Source organism: Tympanuchus pallidicinctus, unplaced genomic scaffold (genome assembly GCF_026119805.1).
Source record: "Tympanuchus pallidicinctus isolate F22 unplaced genomic scaffold, pur_lepc_1.0 scaffold28, whole genome shotgun sequence".
NCBI lineage: Eukaryota > Metazoa > Chordata > Aves > Galliformes > Phasianidae > Tympanuchus > Tympanuchus pallidicinctus.
In genome coordinates, this window is record NW_026294745.1 from 6,803,734 (window position 1) to 6,818,538 (window position 14,805).

Below are 14,805 nucleotides of genomic sequence, written 5' to 3' on the forward strand. Positions count from 1 at the left end.
CCTTGCTCTTCTCAGAAGTTTATAACTGAAGTTTATGACATTATGTTCTGCCAAGTTCTCCAAGGAAAATAAAATGCATCTATTTCTTATGACGTGGCAGAAGTCAGGTTGGAGTGCATCACAGGAACAACTGATGTATGATGAGTGTTGCGAAGGGTGCTGGAATTTAAAGAGAGATTGGGAAACAAGAATTTTACAAAGCCAGCCGACATTTCCCTGTGCAGGTTATGGATGGAGAGAGATGGAAGTAGAACAAGGTTGCGATTATATAACATTAAAATATAATATTGTGCATTAATTGAAACCAGCTCATTATTAGGTAATAATCAAATTACTCTGGCACTTGTCACAGCATATTTTTAGTTATTTGTCTGGATCTGCATGCAGAGAGGCATTCAGGTAAACAAAGTACATTTTCACTTGGGATGAGTTTTGAAAGCAGTAGGAGAAAGTATTCATTTGATTGCATTGCAGACAGCAGTGCAAAATCTGCAGGCTCTACTGGAAGCTGCACCAACAGCAGTTCGTACTGCGAGTGAAGCCACTGCAGCCGTCTTGAAACATCCTGAGGTCTCAAACCATCCTCAAGTGGAGAATAAGCAGAAGAATTTGTTTATAGGCTACAGATCAAATATTTGTCATGGTTTTATGTAGGAACAGATGTAGATATCTGCTCACATACATACAAATGGGTGAGATGGAGAAAAACATCTGTATCACCCTACTTCAGATGCCTAATTCAGGTGTGCACAAACACATTTCTTGTGTGTTTGTATACGTTCTCCCTAATCAGTGGGCTGAAATATGCACCACTAGAGGATGATTTGTCATTTGCCAGATCCGAACTGCTCCTTTTCCCACCACCATCACCATGGAAATCCTTCTTTTATTTCTTATGTGACTTTTACCAAAATTGGATGCTAATTAAACTTTAATATTCAGATTGACAGGTATGCAAATGCCTTACCTAAAGCAGAGAAGTTCACTAGAGAATTAGCCAGTGTTTAAGCACTTCAAGCTTCCGAATACATTTGTACTAAGCCCAAATTTGTAATTATTGCTGCTGGAGTATGGTTCTAGAATGCTTAATTGGCTGTTCTCACCAGAGAATCTGGACCTTTCCCATCGAGATAAACAGTACCAGGAGCTCGTCACAGATCTGGTCTTATTATATTCTCCATTGGGTCTCCAAACAAAAATGTAAGAGCAACAATAAGAACTGCATCCACTTGATATGTGCTCAGTAATGAAGGGTGATCACAAGTGACAGCCGTTCTTATTCCTGACAACTGTGGGGCTTTTTTGCACTGGGCAAGCTGTGCTGAGAACAGGTCTGGATCTGCGAGTGCCCCACTGCTCTCAGCAGCAGAGGAAGCTGCAGGGACTGCAGGCAGCCGCTCGCACAGCTGGGTGAGGAAGGAAGCAGTGCTGTGCTGTAACTTTCTGCCAGTCGTTACAAGCTATCCGAGGCTGCTCCTGGGACATAGGTCACGTCTGGAGTCTCCATCCCTGAAGGTGGCTGGGTGATTCCCAGTGCAGACAAGGCTGGGCTGCACCTCCCATGCAATACACCAGGCTGTACACAAGGATCGGACCGCTTCACCATCATGAGACTGGAAATGGCACCGCTGGTTCTACAGCCATTCACTCCTGGTGCAGTGGAATACTTGAATCTCGATTTAGCATGCAATCAGAAATGGGAGCACAGCAGCACATGCAAAATTACTGTACATTTTGAAAACTATTGCCTTTTAGTGCACCAAACAAGAGCCTGTGTGCATTATTTGTATTTATCAATAAAAAAGCAGAGGCCACATCTCTCTAAGGCAAAAGAAAAAGGCAGTAGAACATGAAGAATAATAAAAGCTTTTCCAATGTACGTATAAGTATTGTGAAGTCCACCATTAAGAAGGATTGTCATCTCCTTCACGCAGCTGCAGACTCTTTGGCTAATGTTGGGCAGCTTTATCTGAAAAGTTGGAACTACTTTCTGTGAGCTATGGAAAAGCAGAAATTCATTTCCTACTGACACATGTTTTGTACAAACACATTCTGCACGTGCTTGCTTATACATGCAAATCAGTTGGCTACAGGGATCCAAGTTTTTTCTGCTCAGGGTTTCTTTGGTTTAAATCTTTTTTCTTTTATTCTTTTTCTTCTTCCAAGAGGTTGTTTCTCATCTTGAAACCTAGACTCATATCTCCATTCTCGTATCCTTTCCAGCTAAGGGCAACCAGCACAAGCACGCTGTATAGCTGCACAGATAAATAGGATCGAGGGGATCTCTGTGACCTGCTGTGAGGTAGAAGCTATGCCATTATTTGTCTTTAAGCCAGAGCACAGAATCACAGAATAATAGGACATCCCTTGGGAAAACATCCTTGAACATCCTGTCTCAATTTACAAATTGTTAATTCATTGTTCCTGTTTTTAATTACTCTCACTGATAAAAAAAATCTTATTTCTCCCTCGAATGTAACACAGTTTTATCTTCATTTCTTCCTTCCTTTGCCCATGAGTCTGAAGAGACAACAAAACTTACTATAGACATAAAAACAAGTGATCCTTCTGAGTAATAAACATGTTTTTCAGTTTACAAATCGTTTCTACATCCCCTCTCAGATCCTCATCCAAGTTATCAAATGGTTGGTTATCAAATTGAACTGAGGATTCAGCGGCCATTTCTGTCCTGTCAAACACAGGACTGCTCTTGTCCTCCTTGGACAAGCTGACAGTCACACCTACCGCTGGCTGGTGGTCGGGTGCTCAGCTGACTCTCATTAGGATCCCAGAAGGCATTTCAGAATTGCTTTTACAGTAAGAATCATCTCAATTTTTCCAGACAGTGATCGGGACACACACCGAGTGAAGCTGAAGAGTGTCCTCCAGCAGGGAAGACAGACACCTGCTCTCATCAGATGGGGTGACTTTCTGTGGCAGCCAGCCCACCGGGGCAGAACGTAGAGGTGCAGAATAAGACTTCAAGGCATCTCCCTATTTCCTAGGATTATCTGAAGACAAACAGCATTAATGAGCTTGTTCTCTTTCACAGGGTGGAGATGACTATACAAAGCAAAAAGTAATGTTGGCCACGGAATCAGCTACTGAAGAACAAAAATAAAAGCTAATCAAAGCCTGTGTTGCAATTAGTGTGAGTCCAGTGTAAGATTGAAACAGAATGAGGCAGACTGGCAGAACTGCAGTAACAAAGCGAGGACACGGATGCTCATAACGGAGAACACGGAACCCCGCGCTGTAACTTAGCTCTGCAGGCAGGCCGAATGGGAACTGTTTTTAAGAAGATACTGAAAAAGTGCCTGAAGAGATCGCTAGAGGGAACGTGCGCACAGCTCTCGGCAGCCCTGCTGTGCTCCTGCCCAGTATTTCTGCCGTCCTGACTTCCTGGCACTCCCTGCTCTTTGGCACTTATGCTGGCAAACCTCATTCTGCCGGACCAGCACAAATGCCTCTTCTGCCGCCTTCCTCTTTTCCCCTCCTTGTAGTTCTTCTTCTGTCTTAATTTTAATTTTTCTCCAGTCGCTTTTATAAACCCGTGAGAATGCAACAGAGTAGAAGGATTAGCTTAGCTTAGGCTCAGGAAAAAAAGCATCCGAGGTTTTTGGTTTCCTCAGTCGGCTGCAGGAGTTTCATTTCTGGGATGCAGTGACTTCTCGCAGCTCCGTCCCGTTCCTCCGGGTTTCGTTTTCTCCAGCGGTGCTGGAAACAACGAGCGCGCGATCGGAGCCGAGCGGCGCTGCGCTGCTCGCGTCCCGCGGGAGGCAGCGGGCAAAGCGGCGCCTCCCGGCCGCCAGGACGCGCGCTGCGGCCCGGCTCCATCTGGTGGCCGAACAGACGCGGGCAGGCGGACGTACTGCGATCAGGTCGCCCAACCTTCTTGCTAAAATTCGGGCATAAATGTTGTTAAACAAACGTGTGAATTTCCTCCAGACATTTTAGAACAAATGGCTCGAATGTTTCTGGTAACAGAGAAACGGGGAGACTGATTAAAGACAACATCAGTGCAAGCAAGCGTTGCCTATTTTCTTGTATAATGCTACAAATATTCTGGCTGATTTATTATTTATTTGTTTGTTTGCTTCTCCAGGCATTTTTTCGTGTGGCTGTCATTAAATGTAATAAATGATAGCATCTGAACTTTCAGACAGACTTTGCCTGTGCTCGTCCTGCAGTCCCTGAATCTGAATAAGTACATTCAGTAACTGCCTTGTTTGACAGCTTGACCACTCAAACTATGAACTTGGCATAGGAGAAGACAAAAGACAACAGAAACTACAGAAGCTAGCCAAAATCTGAACTAATCACCGCATCACTGCTCAACGGGTCCCTTATTCACAGCACAGAGACAAAAACTCACACTGCAGTGTGCAGCACAACTACACCCCTCCTTCGGTGAGTGGGTCACTGCCAGCAGCTTCGGTGTTGGCAGTGGGAAGGCAGTGACCTGACTGCGTGTGCTGGACTTGCTGCTCTGCTATATATCACCTTGCATATTATTGCATGGAGCTTCTGAGGATCATACGAGAATCTGCATCCATCTCTCTTTACAAAACATTGTCTGGGAAGCAAGATGGCAGCAATAGAGAGCACACAAATCATGTTTCCAGAGACTGACACAGAGCTGGTTGCTGGGTATACAACAGGATAAGTCTAATTACACACCTATTTTGACTGTCTTAATATCAAAGGTACATCACAGATCCACATGACGTAGAGACAAAGCAAGTGCCTGTTTTAGGGAGCCACAGATCTCAGCAAAACCTGTCTGTCAAGAAGAGTCTCTCCATAAGGCACACAGAGTAACCGTGCTGTCCATTGGTAACAAAGCTGCCTTAGCTTTTCATGTATATGTAAAGCTAGAGCACATTCCACGTCTAGATTTCCATTTTGTGTCCTCTGCAGCTGTGCTCAAATATCTGAAAATAAGTGCAGGTTTGCAAGGTTGGCACACAGTGACTTAATAGTAGCAAAGTCTCTTTCTTAAATCGATTTTCTCACAGCTGGACCATTGTTCCACATAAAGAGTTCCTTGCTATCTCTTGTACCAGAAGATAATTGCATTAAATAAGCATGTTGCTTGGCCAGAAGGCACTGTGCACACAGTACATGCTGAACTACGTACCATGCACACAGCAATTGAATACTTGTGTTCTGCTCTGGTAGATACAGGTTTGTCTGAGTCTGGCACAGCCACCAGCTCAGCAAAGCAGCACAGGGAAGGGAGCAGGGGAGGAGGAGAGTGATCTGGCTGCTGGACTCTCACCTTCGCAGCCACAGCATAGTTTGCATTTTGAGTGAGTGCATCAACAGTGGGAGGAAGCTACAAAAGGCTGTGTTACATCTGCTGGAGACATCAGCAGCCAGCAGCAAGCGTGAAAGCTACCAAGTGTGCAGTAATAATCCTTTAAAATAAAAACAAAGGCAATGCTGCTGCTTCTTCAGCAGTGCAGTGGGACAGGAGGTTGACTGGTAAAACAGAGATTAAATTCAAATATTGCAATGCCATCTGAATCGATACCTAAGTTTTGGAGAGGCTTGTACTCAGCTCTTTTGTGTAAATATTGCCTGTGATGTTTTCAACATCTTTTTCTGCACCCACACATTGAGAAAGAAGTTGTATCAGTGCTGTACCACACACCGACTGCCAAAGGTGCGCCTGCTGTTTGCTTGCTTTTTTTTAAATCTATTTTGCATCCTGGGTTTTGCTATTTTGCTACAAGTATCCTCATCAAATCACTGTTCTGCCATCCTTTTTGGCAAGAGCCTCAAAAATACCCGTGTTCCAGCGCCTCACCTCTGTGGTACATCTTATCTAGGATCTCTAATAAGAAAGTCTCTCCAGTCTTCTGCGTTGCTCACTGAGGCATGGCACGAGACAAGACCAAACCAGCTGCTCTGGCAGGAGCACAGGAACACAGAGCAAAGTGACCCATCTTTAATCAGGGCAGCAGTATTGCTTTTTGTCTCAGCTCAGAGAATTCAGCAGCTGGTGGGGTGCCGTACTGAGCAGACTGGGAAGCAGTGAATAAAAACCACTGCATGGCCTTCAGAGTCACTGTTAGAACCAGCAAGATACTCAACTTCAGCATCCAGAAACTTCCTGCCAGGCACATCGCTGCGGCAGCAGACAGGAGTTTGCAGCTCCTTGGATATCACTGCAAGAGAGAAGTTGACGTACAACAAACAGGGGTTTTAAAACACGGCAGCAGTTTAGTATTTTTTTCATATATTCCCATTTTCTCTCAGTGTGAAAAACACTGCTGTCCTTTATCCTGACTTGCTTTTCTGGTATTGATGTCAGTAAGTATGAAGAGTGGAAAGGTATGGGGACACAAAGAAGAGACTGCATGAAGTCTGATAGCGGCAACTGGCGTGACGTCATTCATTGATGTGTTCATTAAGAAAGCTCTCAGTGCTTCAGTTTGCTTCTGTCTCATTCCATAACGAGATGCTGTGCTTTATTTATGGGCGGTTGGAATTACTTTGACCTGTACACAAACTAGAAAAAAGGGGAAAAATCCATCTCAGTTTTCTTTTAGTCCTCACATTCTGTGCCTTGAGCAGTCATACTGCACACACAGAGTCTGCTTCAAATAAAAATAATAATAATAATGAAATTAAATAAAATTACAAATAGGAAAAGCAAACAATGAAAGAAACAAAAAATCAAATCCCTGCCACATCAGAATGTGAACTGTTTACTCCCAGTCTCAAGGTAAATTCTTGCCCTGAAATGTTGCTAGCTTACCCTTTGACAGCAGATGCAGCTACAGTGCTACAGAACACTTTTCAGAATGCTGGGCATTATCACTTTTGCTATTTAATCACCGTGTTTCACAGTCATTCTGCTGCATTTTTTATTGACGGAAATTATACTCATGGTTACTTTCCAACCAGCAGGTGGCACAACTACGGGTTTAACAGCGCTGCAATTCCTAGAACGGCCGGGGAGGCGTGGAGCGGAGGTTCAAACTACAGTTGCATTTTTCCTTTGACACTTTTTGGAGTCGCATGGAGACAAGGCTGCTAGCGGGAAGCTGAACACAAAGTATGGCTGTATCTTTTCCGTGGCCAATCTTCTCTCTTCTTTTTCTCTCTGGACACTACCATAAGTCTAGGCCCTGAATTTGGACACTGAGCACAAGTCTCACGAGGGGCAGCTGAGGGGCCTGGGGCGGTGCTTTACTGCACAGAGCTGGGGGGGGGGCAGGTCACTCTGCAGCCCTGAAAGGAAGGGCTGGTGAGGTGAGGGTCAGCCTCTGCTCCCACAGAGCCGGCAATCGGGTGAGGGAGAGCGGCCTCCAGTTGTGCCAGGGGAGATTCGGGTCATTAGGAAAATTGTATCTCCTGAAAGAGAGGCCAGGTGCTGCAATGGGCTGCGCAGGGAGGTGGTGGAGTCACCATCCCTGGAGGTGTTCAAGAAACGTTTAGATGTTGTACTGAGGAATGTGGGTTAGTGGGGAATATTGGTGGGAGGCGGATGGTTGGACTGCAGGATCTTGGAGGTCTTTTCCAACCTTGGTGATTCCATGATTCTACACTGAACATTACTGCTACGGGCAAAACTAATAGCAAATGCTACATAAAAAGGTTTTAACTTTTAGAATATGGATCGTTTCTATGTGTAAAATCCAGTGCTTGAGAAGTGCAAATATACAGCACAGGAAGAATGAAAGCCCGAGCACAGGAACATCACCAAGTATGGCCGTGCACTCTTGTCTCACCTGCTCTAACCAGTAACAGCCGTGATGGTGCCAGAAGGGCAGTCTGTACAGCAGAGTGCAGTTTATTGCTTGCATCTCTGCAGTAGCTAGAGGCTCTGAGCAGATGTAAATTATATTATTTGCTAACAGTATCTTCCAGTCAAACAGTAAAAGAAATCCTCTGAAGGTTACATGACTGAAGTAGAGGTGAAAACAAAAGTGAAAGGCTGAATTCACTGCCTCAGTCTCTGTTACTGTCTGTTACTGTGTTTATTAAGACCTTCAGCAGTGGAAAGCATAATCAAGTCTGAGCAGGTCTTCTTCAGCTCCATACAGTGCAGTCAAGTCTCCACACCTTCGCTGTTATCACCTGAGGTTGGACCAGATGGCCTTCAGAAATTCCTTCCAAGCTGCTGGTTTTGTCAGTGATTACCTGTGTTAGCTTGACATGCATTGGACAGGAACTAGCATACAACTGCAAAGAATTCCAGAAAGATCTCACAGTTGTTACTGGCTTTAAGAACACACAAACCTCTAACCAGCAGTCCTACACCTCTGAAGAACGAAAGCATCATCTCTGAGCTACAGAACTGCTGGTCAGGAAACGTTCTGGAGAAAGGTGCTTGCCTTTTCTTACATTCTCCCTAGGCAACCACTGCTGGCCTCTGCCCCTTTGGATCCCATCCTTCATCTAAGACCAAGCATTAACCTGACCTGCACACAGTGCTTAAGTCCCCCCAGGAGAAAGGACTGCAGAAAAACTGAACAAAGAAAATAACTGATTGCACGAGACAACAAATAGCAAAAGAGAGATGACTGCAATGGGACGCCTGCAGAAGCACCTCTGGCAGCACCCCGTACTTCAAGAAAAAGGGATGAACTTCTGGATTGAGCTAATAAAACCGTGTGACATCAGACAAACCCCCCACAGCAAGGTGCCTTCTGCCAACTCCTAGGCCCTGGAAGCTGACAGTCTGTGGTTGATCACAAGTACGATATGGGAATGGTGTTTGTGGGACAGCTCTAGCTGGGGCGACGTATCTACTTCCTTCAAGCCTTTTCGATGTTATAAGCCCTTGCTATACGAGTAGCTACAGAGATTTTTGTCATTTTTACTAGTTAATTTGAAGATGATTCTAAAGACAACCCAGCACAGAAGGGTGCATTTCAGAGAAAAGCAAATAATGTTTCCCCACCTCCACATTCAAGTACAGTTAAGAGGCAACAGCAACGTAGGATCACTGAAAAGCTGTCACAGTTCTTTTTACAGTGAAAATCACCAGGTGTTCAAATGATTCATACATTTAAGTAAAACCAAAATACACTCGTGAAATTTCAATGCTCGAACACAGAAACGTCACCGTGAACCCATTCCCAGTGCAAGCGAAGAGCACAACAACACTTGGACATCCTGGAGAAGGAATTGAAGAGCTGAAATCGACTTCCTAGTTAATTAATGCTTAATTAATCTTTGTTCAAGGAGGTGCGTGGCGGTTTGTAGATTGCAATGTTTATCCAGGAGGTGCCCCAGTGTTCATTGCTCCTGCCCACAAAAACTGCTTGGGTTATAATATAACAGCACCTCCAGAGGATCTCTGTTGCTCACAAAGATTTCATTCATTAGGTGCATCACCTCTGAGACGTTTTTGTTTGCTAGTACCTGTTTGTTTGTGGCTTGGTTGCTTTTTTGATGTCTGAGATTCCACTCAGTAGTTGACGCTTTATTCTGAAAATGATCGCATTTGTTTTGAGAATATTTGCTCTCTGAACTCTCATTTAGTTTAATATGCCTATTGTAAATACCCTCAATTGCCCCTTAAGGTAAAAGACCACAAGCTACGCTGTCAGAGCTCCTGCTTTGAGGAAGTTTGATCTACCTTAAGCGAGAGTTTCTAGAGTAACGTTTCCAGATGTAAGTAATTTGCCTCTTAATTCACTTAAATCCCTTAAAAAGAATCAGGCTTCCAATGACTGTATTTAACAGCCACAGGGAAGCGCAATTGGAGGAATGGAAAATGTCTGAGTGCTGACCAGACCTCCTTGAGATTGTTTTCTAGAAGAGAGAGGGGACTTCTGCTGCATTTCTGACTGCGTGTCAACCATAAGGAAAATGCAGAACAGAGTATCTGCTTTTCTGTGTGTTTTTCCCCCCACTAAAATGTGGCATTCTTTGTTCCTTCCCAGGTCAGACCTCTCCCACTTCTCTTCCGCCACCCTCTCAAATTGGATAGGAAACAAGCAGTCTTCTGCTGGAGCTGATAGGCTCCAAGAACAAAATGCAGCAGTTCCCTAATCAGCTTCCAACCATAAATAATGCTGTGTTCTTTCCATGTGAATTGATATTTACATCAACATGTAAATACCCTAAACATCCACAGCCAATCAGTTTGATGTAGGTGTTGATTTGCTGTCATGTAGCACATTATGCTGCATTATGTTGCTGCACGTGCTGTGTAGAAATCACTTGTTAATGCTACAGTTTCCTCAACCTGTGACCAGGAGCAGCCTGCTGAGCAGAGCGGCGCAGGAAGGGTTCGTGCTCAGGCGCAGACCAAGGGCTTCGTAACCAAGGGCTACGGGCAGCTCCTCAGGAAAGCACAGATAAGATTTACAGCTAAGGTAAAGGCAGTTACAGAGCACCACGCACAACTTGACCATGTGTTTATAGTAATTTTATTTACAAGTTACCATACAACACCTGTAGTACTACACTTTTTATAACACCATTAGAAGTAAAATAAGTAACATCTAGAATAGGAGGCAGCAGAGAAAAATGTGCACAGAGAATGCAGAAAAGCTATTCAGTTATAATTAAAAGTAGGCATCGTTCTACACACTTCGAAAGCAAGGAGAAATGTACAAGTTGAGAAGAGCGAGTTCTTCACCCCTGTTAGTTCTACAGCATTAAATTTTTTCTAACAGTGACATCTCGGTATGATGAACACTACACACTAGCAGTCAAATGCAAGTGCTGGGGAGATTACTATATTGATACCTTGTCCTTCCGAGGAAAAACAAAGCTTCCCTCTTTAAAGGAAAGTTATCCAGGGCAGATTTACTTGCAGAGCCAGTAGTGCAGAAATGCTATCAGGGGGCAGGAAGGACAGAATTAAGACTAGAGAGTTCCCATGCATTGCATATTGCCTGTGCGTTCTTATCTGGTCTTGAGTTAGTAGTCGGTGAACAAAACCAGTTGCAGCATTCCCCAAGTCTTTTTACAGCGCCGTGATCTTATAAGGCCGTGTGTAGCTTAGCAGAATCCCAAAATCAAGCAGAGAAAAAAGCCCTTCTGCTCTCTTGTAATCCTTGGCTCTAACGGTGCTGGTGTTGAGCCGGGGCCTTTCTCAAGAGGAAAAACATGGAGGAGCAATTCCGGAGAAGCTCCCTGGATCTGGATGTGTTCTGCTGATAAACTCAGAGGAAAACAAGCTTAGTGCAGCATCAGATGCAACTCTTTTCTGCTTCAAAGCACTGCAGCAGCTTCCAGAAAGCAAACAAGTGTTATGCAGGACTTTTTCCCCAGAATACATCATTAACAGCCCGGAACAACTGTCAATGCACAAAATCCATGCTAGCAGCAACCATTGGAAAGACAATGAAAATAAAAGCTGCACAGTAATAATTACTTCCACTACTAACTACACACAGGATATATTGCTTTTGGTACAATGCCACTTATTGTTAGAAGAAAACCAGTGACTACGTTGAGCACGCATGAATTATGCAGATCTTTGCCATGCTGGAATAACAGCAAATTATACTCAGAGAAACGTCAAGTCAGCTGTAAAAACGACTTAACACAGTTCTCCCCACATACCAAACTACCCTCAAAAACAAGCCCACGAATTAAGTTGAGCTACAAAAGAATGTTTAAGAAATGACCACAATTTTATTTTTCTTTAATCCCCACCTTCTTCTGGAGTGCTGATGTACGCTGCACACGAGAGCAAACAGAACACGTAGCTACAGTGACACCAACAACGCTCCTTTAAGCACTTCTGGATGTGCCAACTGGCCTGCAGAAGTTTGTTCCCTCCACATTTGCGCATGCCTACTCAAAGAGCCTGCAAAAGTAAACATGTACCAAAACTAACAAAACTTTAAAAACACCGAACATTAAAACTTCTTTAGTCTATGAACCTGAATCTAAGATGCCTCAACTACGAGATAGAATATTTGTAAATTTTAAGCATTTCTAGGAACAGGAAGGTTTGATAGCCAAAGTTTTCTCCCCTGCTATTGAGATTAAAGCTGAGCTAGGAGAAGGCCTGACTTCAAATCTTCCCTGAGTTTTCAGCTCGCTGCTGCTATCATCGGTTCAGAGTTTCAAGCCAAGATTCTGAATATTCAGCATTTTTGCATTTGCAGATTTAAGGCAGAAAAGCATCTTCAGAACAAGCTATGTGTCTTGGACGTTGTGATCGAAGCAGAAGGTGCATCGTAAGTCTCCTGCTCATAGCAGATTGTTACCATTCTGTTATTTTTTAAACTCGCAGCACACTCACAGCTTTGGGTTACGCTTTTTTTTTTTGCTTGAAAAGCCTGAATTTTGATATAGTTTCAGTAGTGCAGAAGAATGCATCATAGCCAGGGAGAATGAAGTTTTCCATTGTTATTTCTGGCTTTTGTATTCAAGGCATTAAAACAGTAAGGTGGAATTAACAGATGCTGTGCAAAACCCCAGCTGGAGCAAAGCCCAGGCGCCGGAGCTGCAGCACAGGACCTGCGCTGCCTGTGCAAGTGGGCTCCCCAAAGCCAGCGGCTGGAGCGTAACCAGCAGCCCTTGAGTCAGCTGCCCGTGAGCAGGGCCCGGCTCTGTGAAGTATGGCTGCGTCCATGGCCTTACAGAATAACTGAAACAACCCAGACATTTCTAAAAAGCAAACAAAGGGAGAGTTGTGAGACCACAGGGAAGCTACAGCCATACAAAATAAGGAGAAGAAAGAATAAGAAAGTGACACCGAGTCAGACACAGCAGTCAAAGGACTGGGGAGAAAAATACCAACAAGGAATGTATAAACCCTGAGGAAGAAAAGCATCACTGGAAGACAGAAACTCAACGGGACCAAAGGTCAGCTCTGTGCAAGAAGCAACGGCAGGAGACAGAGAAGCATTTAAATCGACCAGTGGCACAACTGGGAGCACCACACAAAGCCACAGAAAGACCCACAAGATACACAAAAGGATTCAGCTCAGTGTTTTCAGGTGAGGCAGCATGCTGGCTCTCCAGCATTCTCAAGACATTTCTTCCTTTTTTGTGGGGAATCAGAAAAATGCCCAAGGACTCCTTTTATGTCCCTCACGTGCGAACCAGCCACCCCTGCACCAAGGGAAATGAACTCCCAAAGGATCACGCATCGCTCTGCCAGAATAATTAACGGGGTGGAAAAGGGAAAGAACTGAAGAAGGGGTGATGCTGCAAGGAAGATGTGAGGACGCTTTAGAGAAATGACAAGAGGTTTCCAGTATTTACAGGGTATTCAAGGATTAAGAGTCAGAAAAGTTCAAACCAGGGTCTGCTGAACGTCAGGCTCAAGTTTCTAACAGCAACAAAGGACTCCTCACACTCCTCACACCACACGTGACCCAAGCGTATCGCTCATTTCCCATCATTTCACCTGCTTTATATTGCCCCTCAGAAACGAACACCCCATCGCCAGGTCACATGCTGTGCTTCCAGCAGCAAGAGTCTCAGGTGACCTGCCAGGTGCTTTTGCTTACCTGTTCTGAGGATTCACACCAGTTTATGTAATAGGACCAGTAATCTGTTGTGTATCACCAGAACCGCATGAATCCCAAAGAAAGGTTTTTGGAACAGCTGAGACTTCAGCTTCACTTTGAAAAAGAAGACAAAGAAAAAAATTGTCATGGTAGCAAGATGTACTGAAAAAAACAGGCAGAGTTCTGCAAGATAGCTGAAGGAAATACCCAAGGTGTGAGCACCTTACAAAGTGGAACAGTAAAGGCTTCACCAGAGCAACTTTCACCTCTTAATTCCAAGATCAGCCCTCAGTGAACGCGGTGTGATGGAAGCTCAGCCCTGGCACCTGGCAGCGCCTGGATGCTGTCCTGCAGAGGAACCAAAGCTCTTCCGCATCGCTGACGTGGCACACATTCATGCGACGAAGATTTTAAATCTTCTACAATTATCAAATGTTCATTTTTTTCAGCTTGTCAAGCATTACGCAAATGCTACTTAGTAGAAAGTACAATGAAACACACAGAAGTGAGAAGATACTGGGGTTGTAGCTCTACAAAGCCCAACGGCATCAAATCTACACTGCTCAAACCAACATGGTTATAATCAGAAGCAGTTCCTCAAGACTTTGTGAGCGCAGGAGCTCCTCCAGCGCTGGCTATTCAGCCTGCACGGCACGCTGCTCACCAGAGCACACCACTCAAGCACTGAGCCTGCACACAGACCCCACAGCTCATCTATGCAGTCTTTGGCTCCGAGGTCTCACTACCCACTGCCCTTCAAAGCTCAGACAGGAAGGATCGGCGTCCTATTCTGGTGAACAAAGCAAATAAAAGCAAAGTGTTTTCCAACTAATCCTATTTAAACAAGTGTGACAAAAACACTGAGTCCAGCAGCAGCTTGTCTAAACCTCTGCTGGGACGATGCAGTTCAGTCAAACTTTGAAGTAACTCACTGAAACACACACTGCAATGCAGCACACTGCTAGAGGGAACAGAGACAGACAAGGGCAGCCACAGCCATGAAAAAGCAACGTGCATAACTGCATGTGTGGCAAAATCAAACTCTTAATATTCTGGAAAAAAAGTGCATACTGCTGTGAAGAGCAGGGAGGGGACGGAGAGAGGAACCTTAGCGAGCCGGGCGTAGAGCTGTTACAGAGCTGTCAGGTACTGGCGAGCACCTCAGTTTCAGGTCAGGCTTTCTGCGTTGTCACACACACTGCAGTCTCTAGCTGCCAGGATCCAGTTACACCTTTTCTCAGTTCTTTGGCACAGCTGGATTTCAGACTAAAAATATTGGTGAAAATGCCCTTACAGGATGTTCGAGCGCGTTGTTCCCACAGTCCTCAGAACGCCCCAAACCTTGGCCTGAGAACAACGTTTT

At 44.6% G+C, this 14,805-nt stretch overlaps 1 long non-coding RNA gene across 1 annotated transcript; it reads left to right on the plus strand.

The window, feature by feature from the left end:
• The first annotated feature begins 7,786 nt into the window (after positions 1-7,786).
• Positions 7,787-14,487, plus strand: LOC128084583 (uncharacterized). The gene is made up of 2 exons (XR_008208614.1): positions 7,787-9,633; positions 9,906-14,487. It is a non-coding gene; the product is annotated as an uncharacterized LOC128084583 (long non-coding RNA).
• Positions 14,488-14,805: the final 318 nt, after the last annotated feature.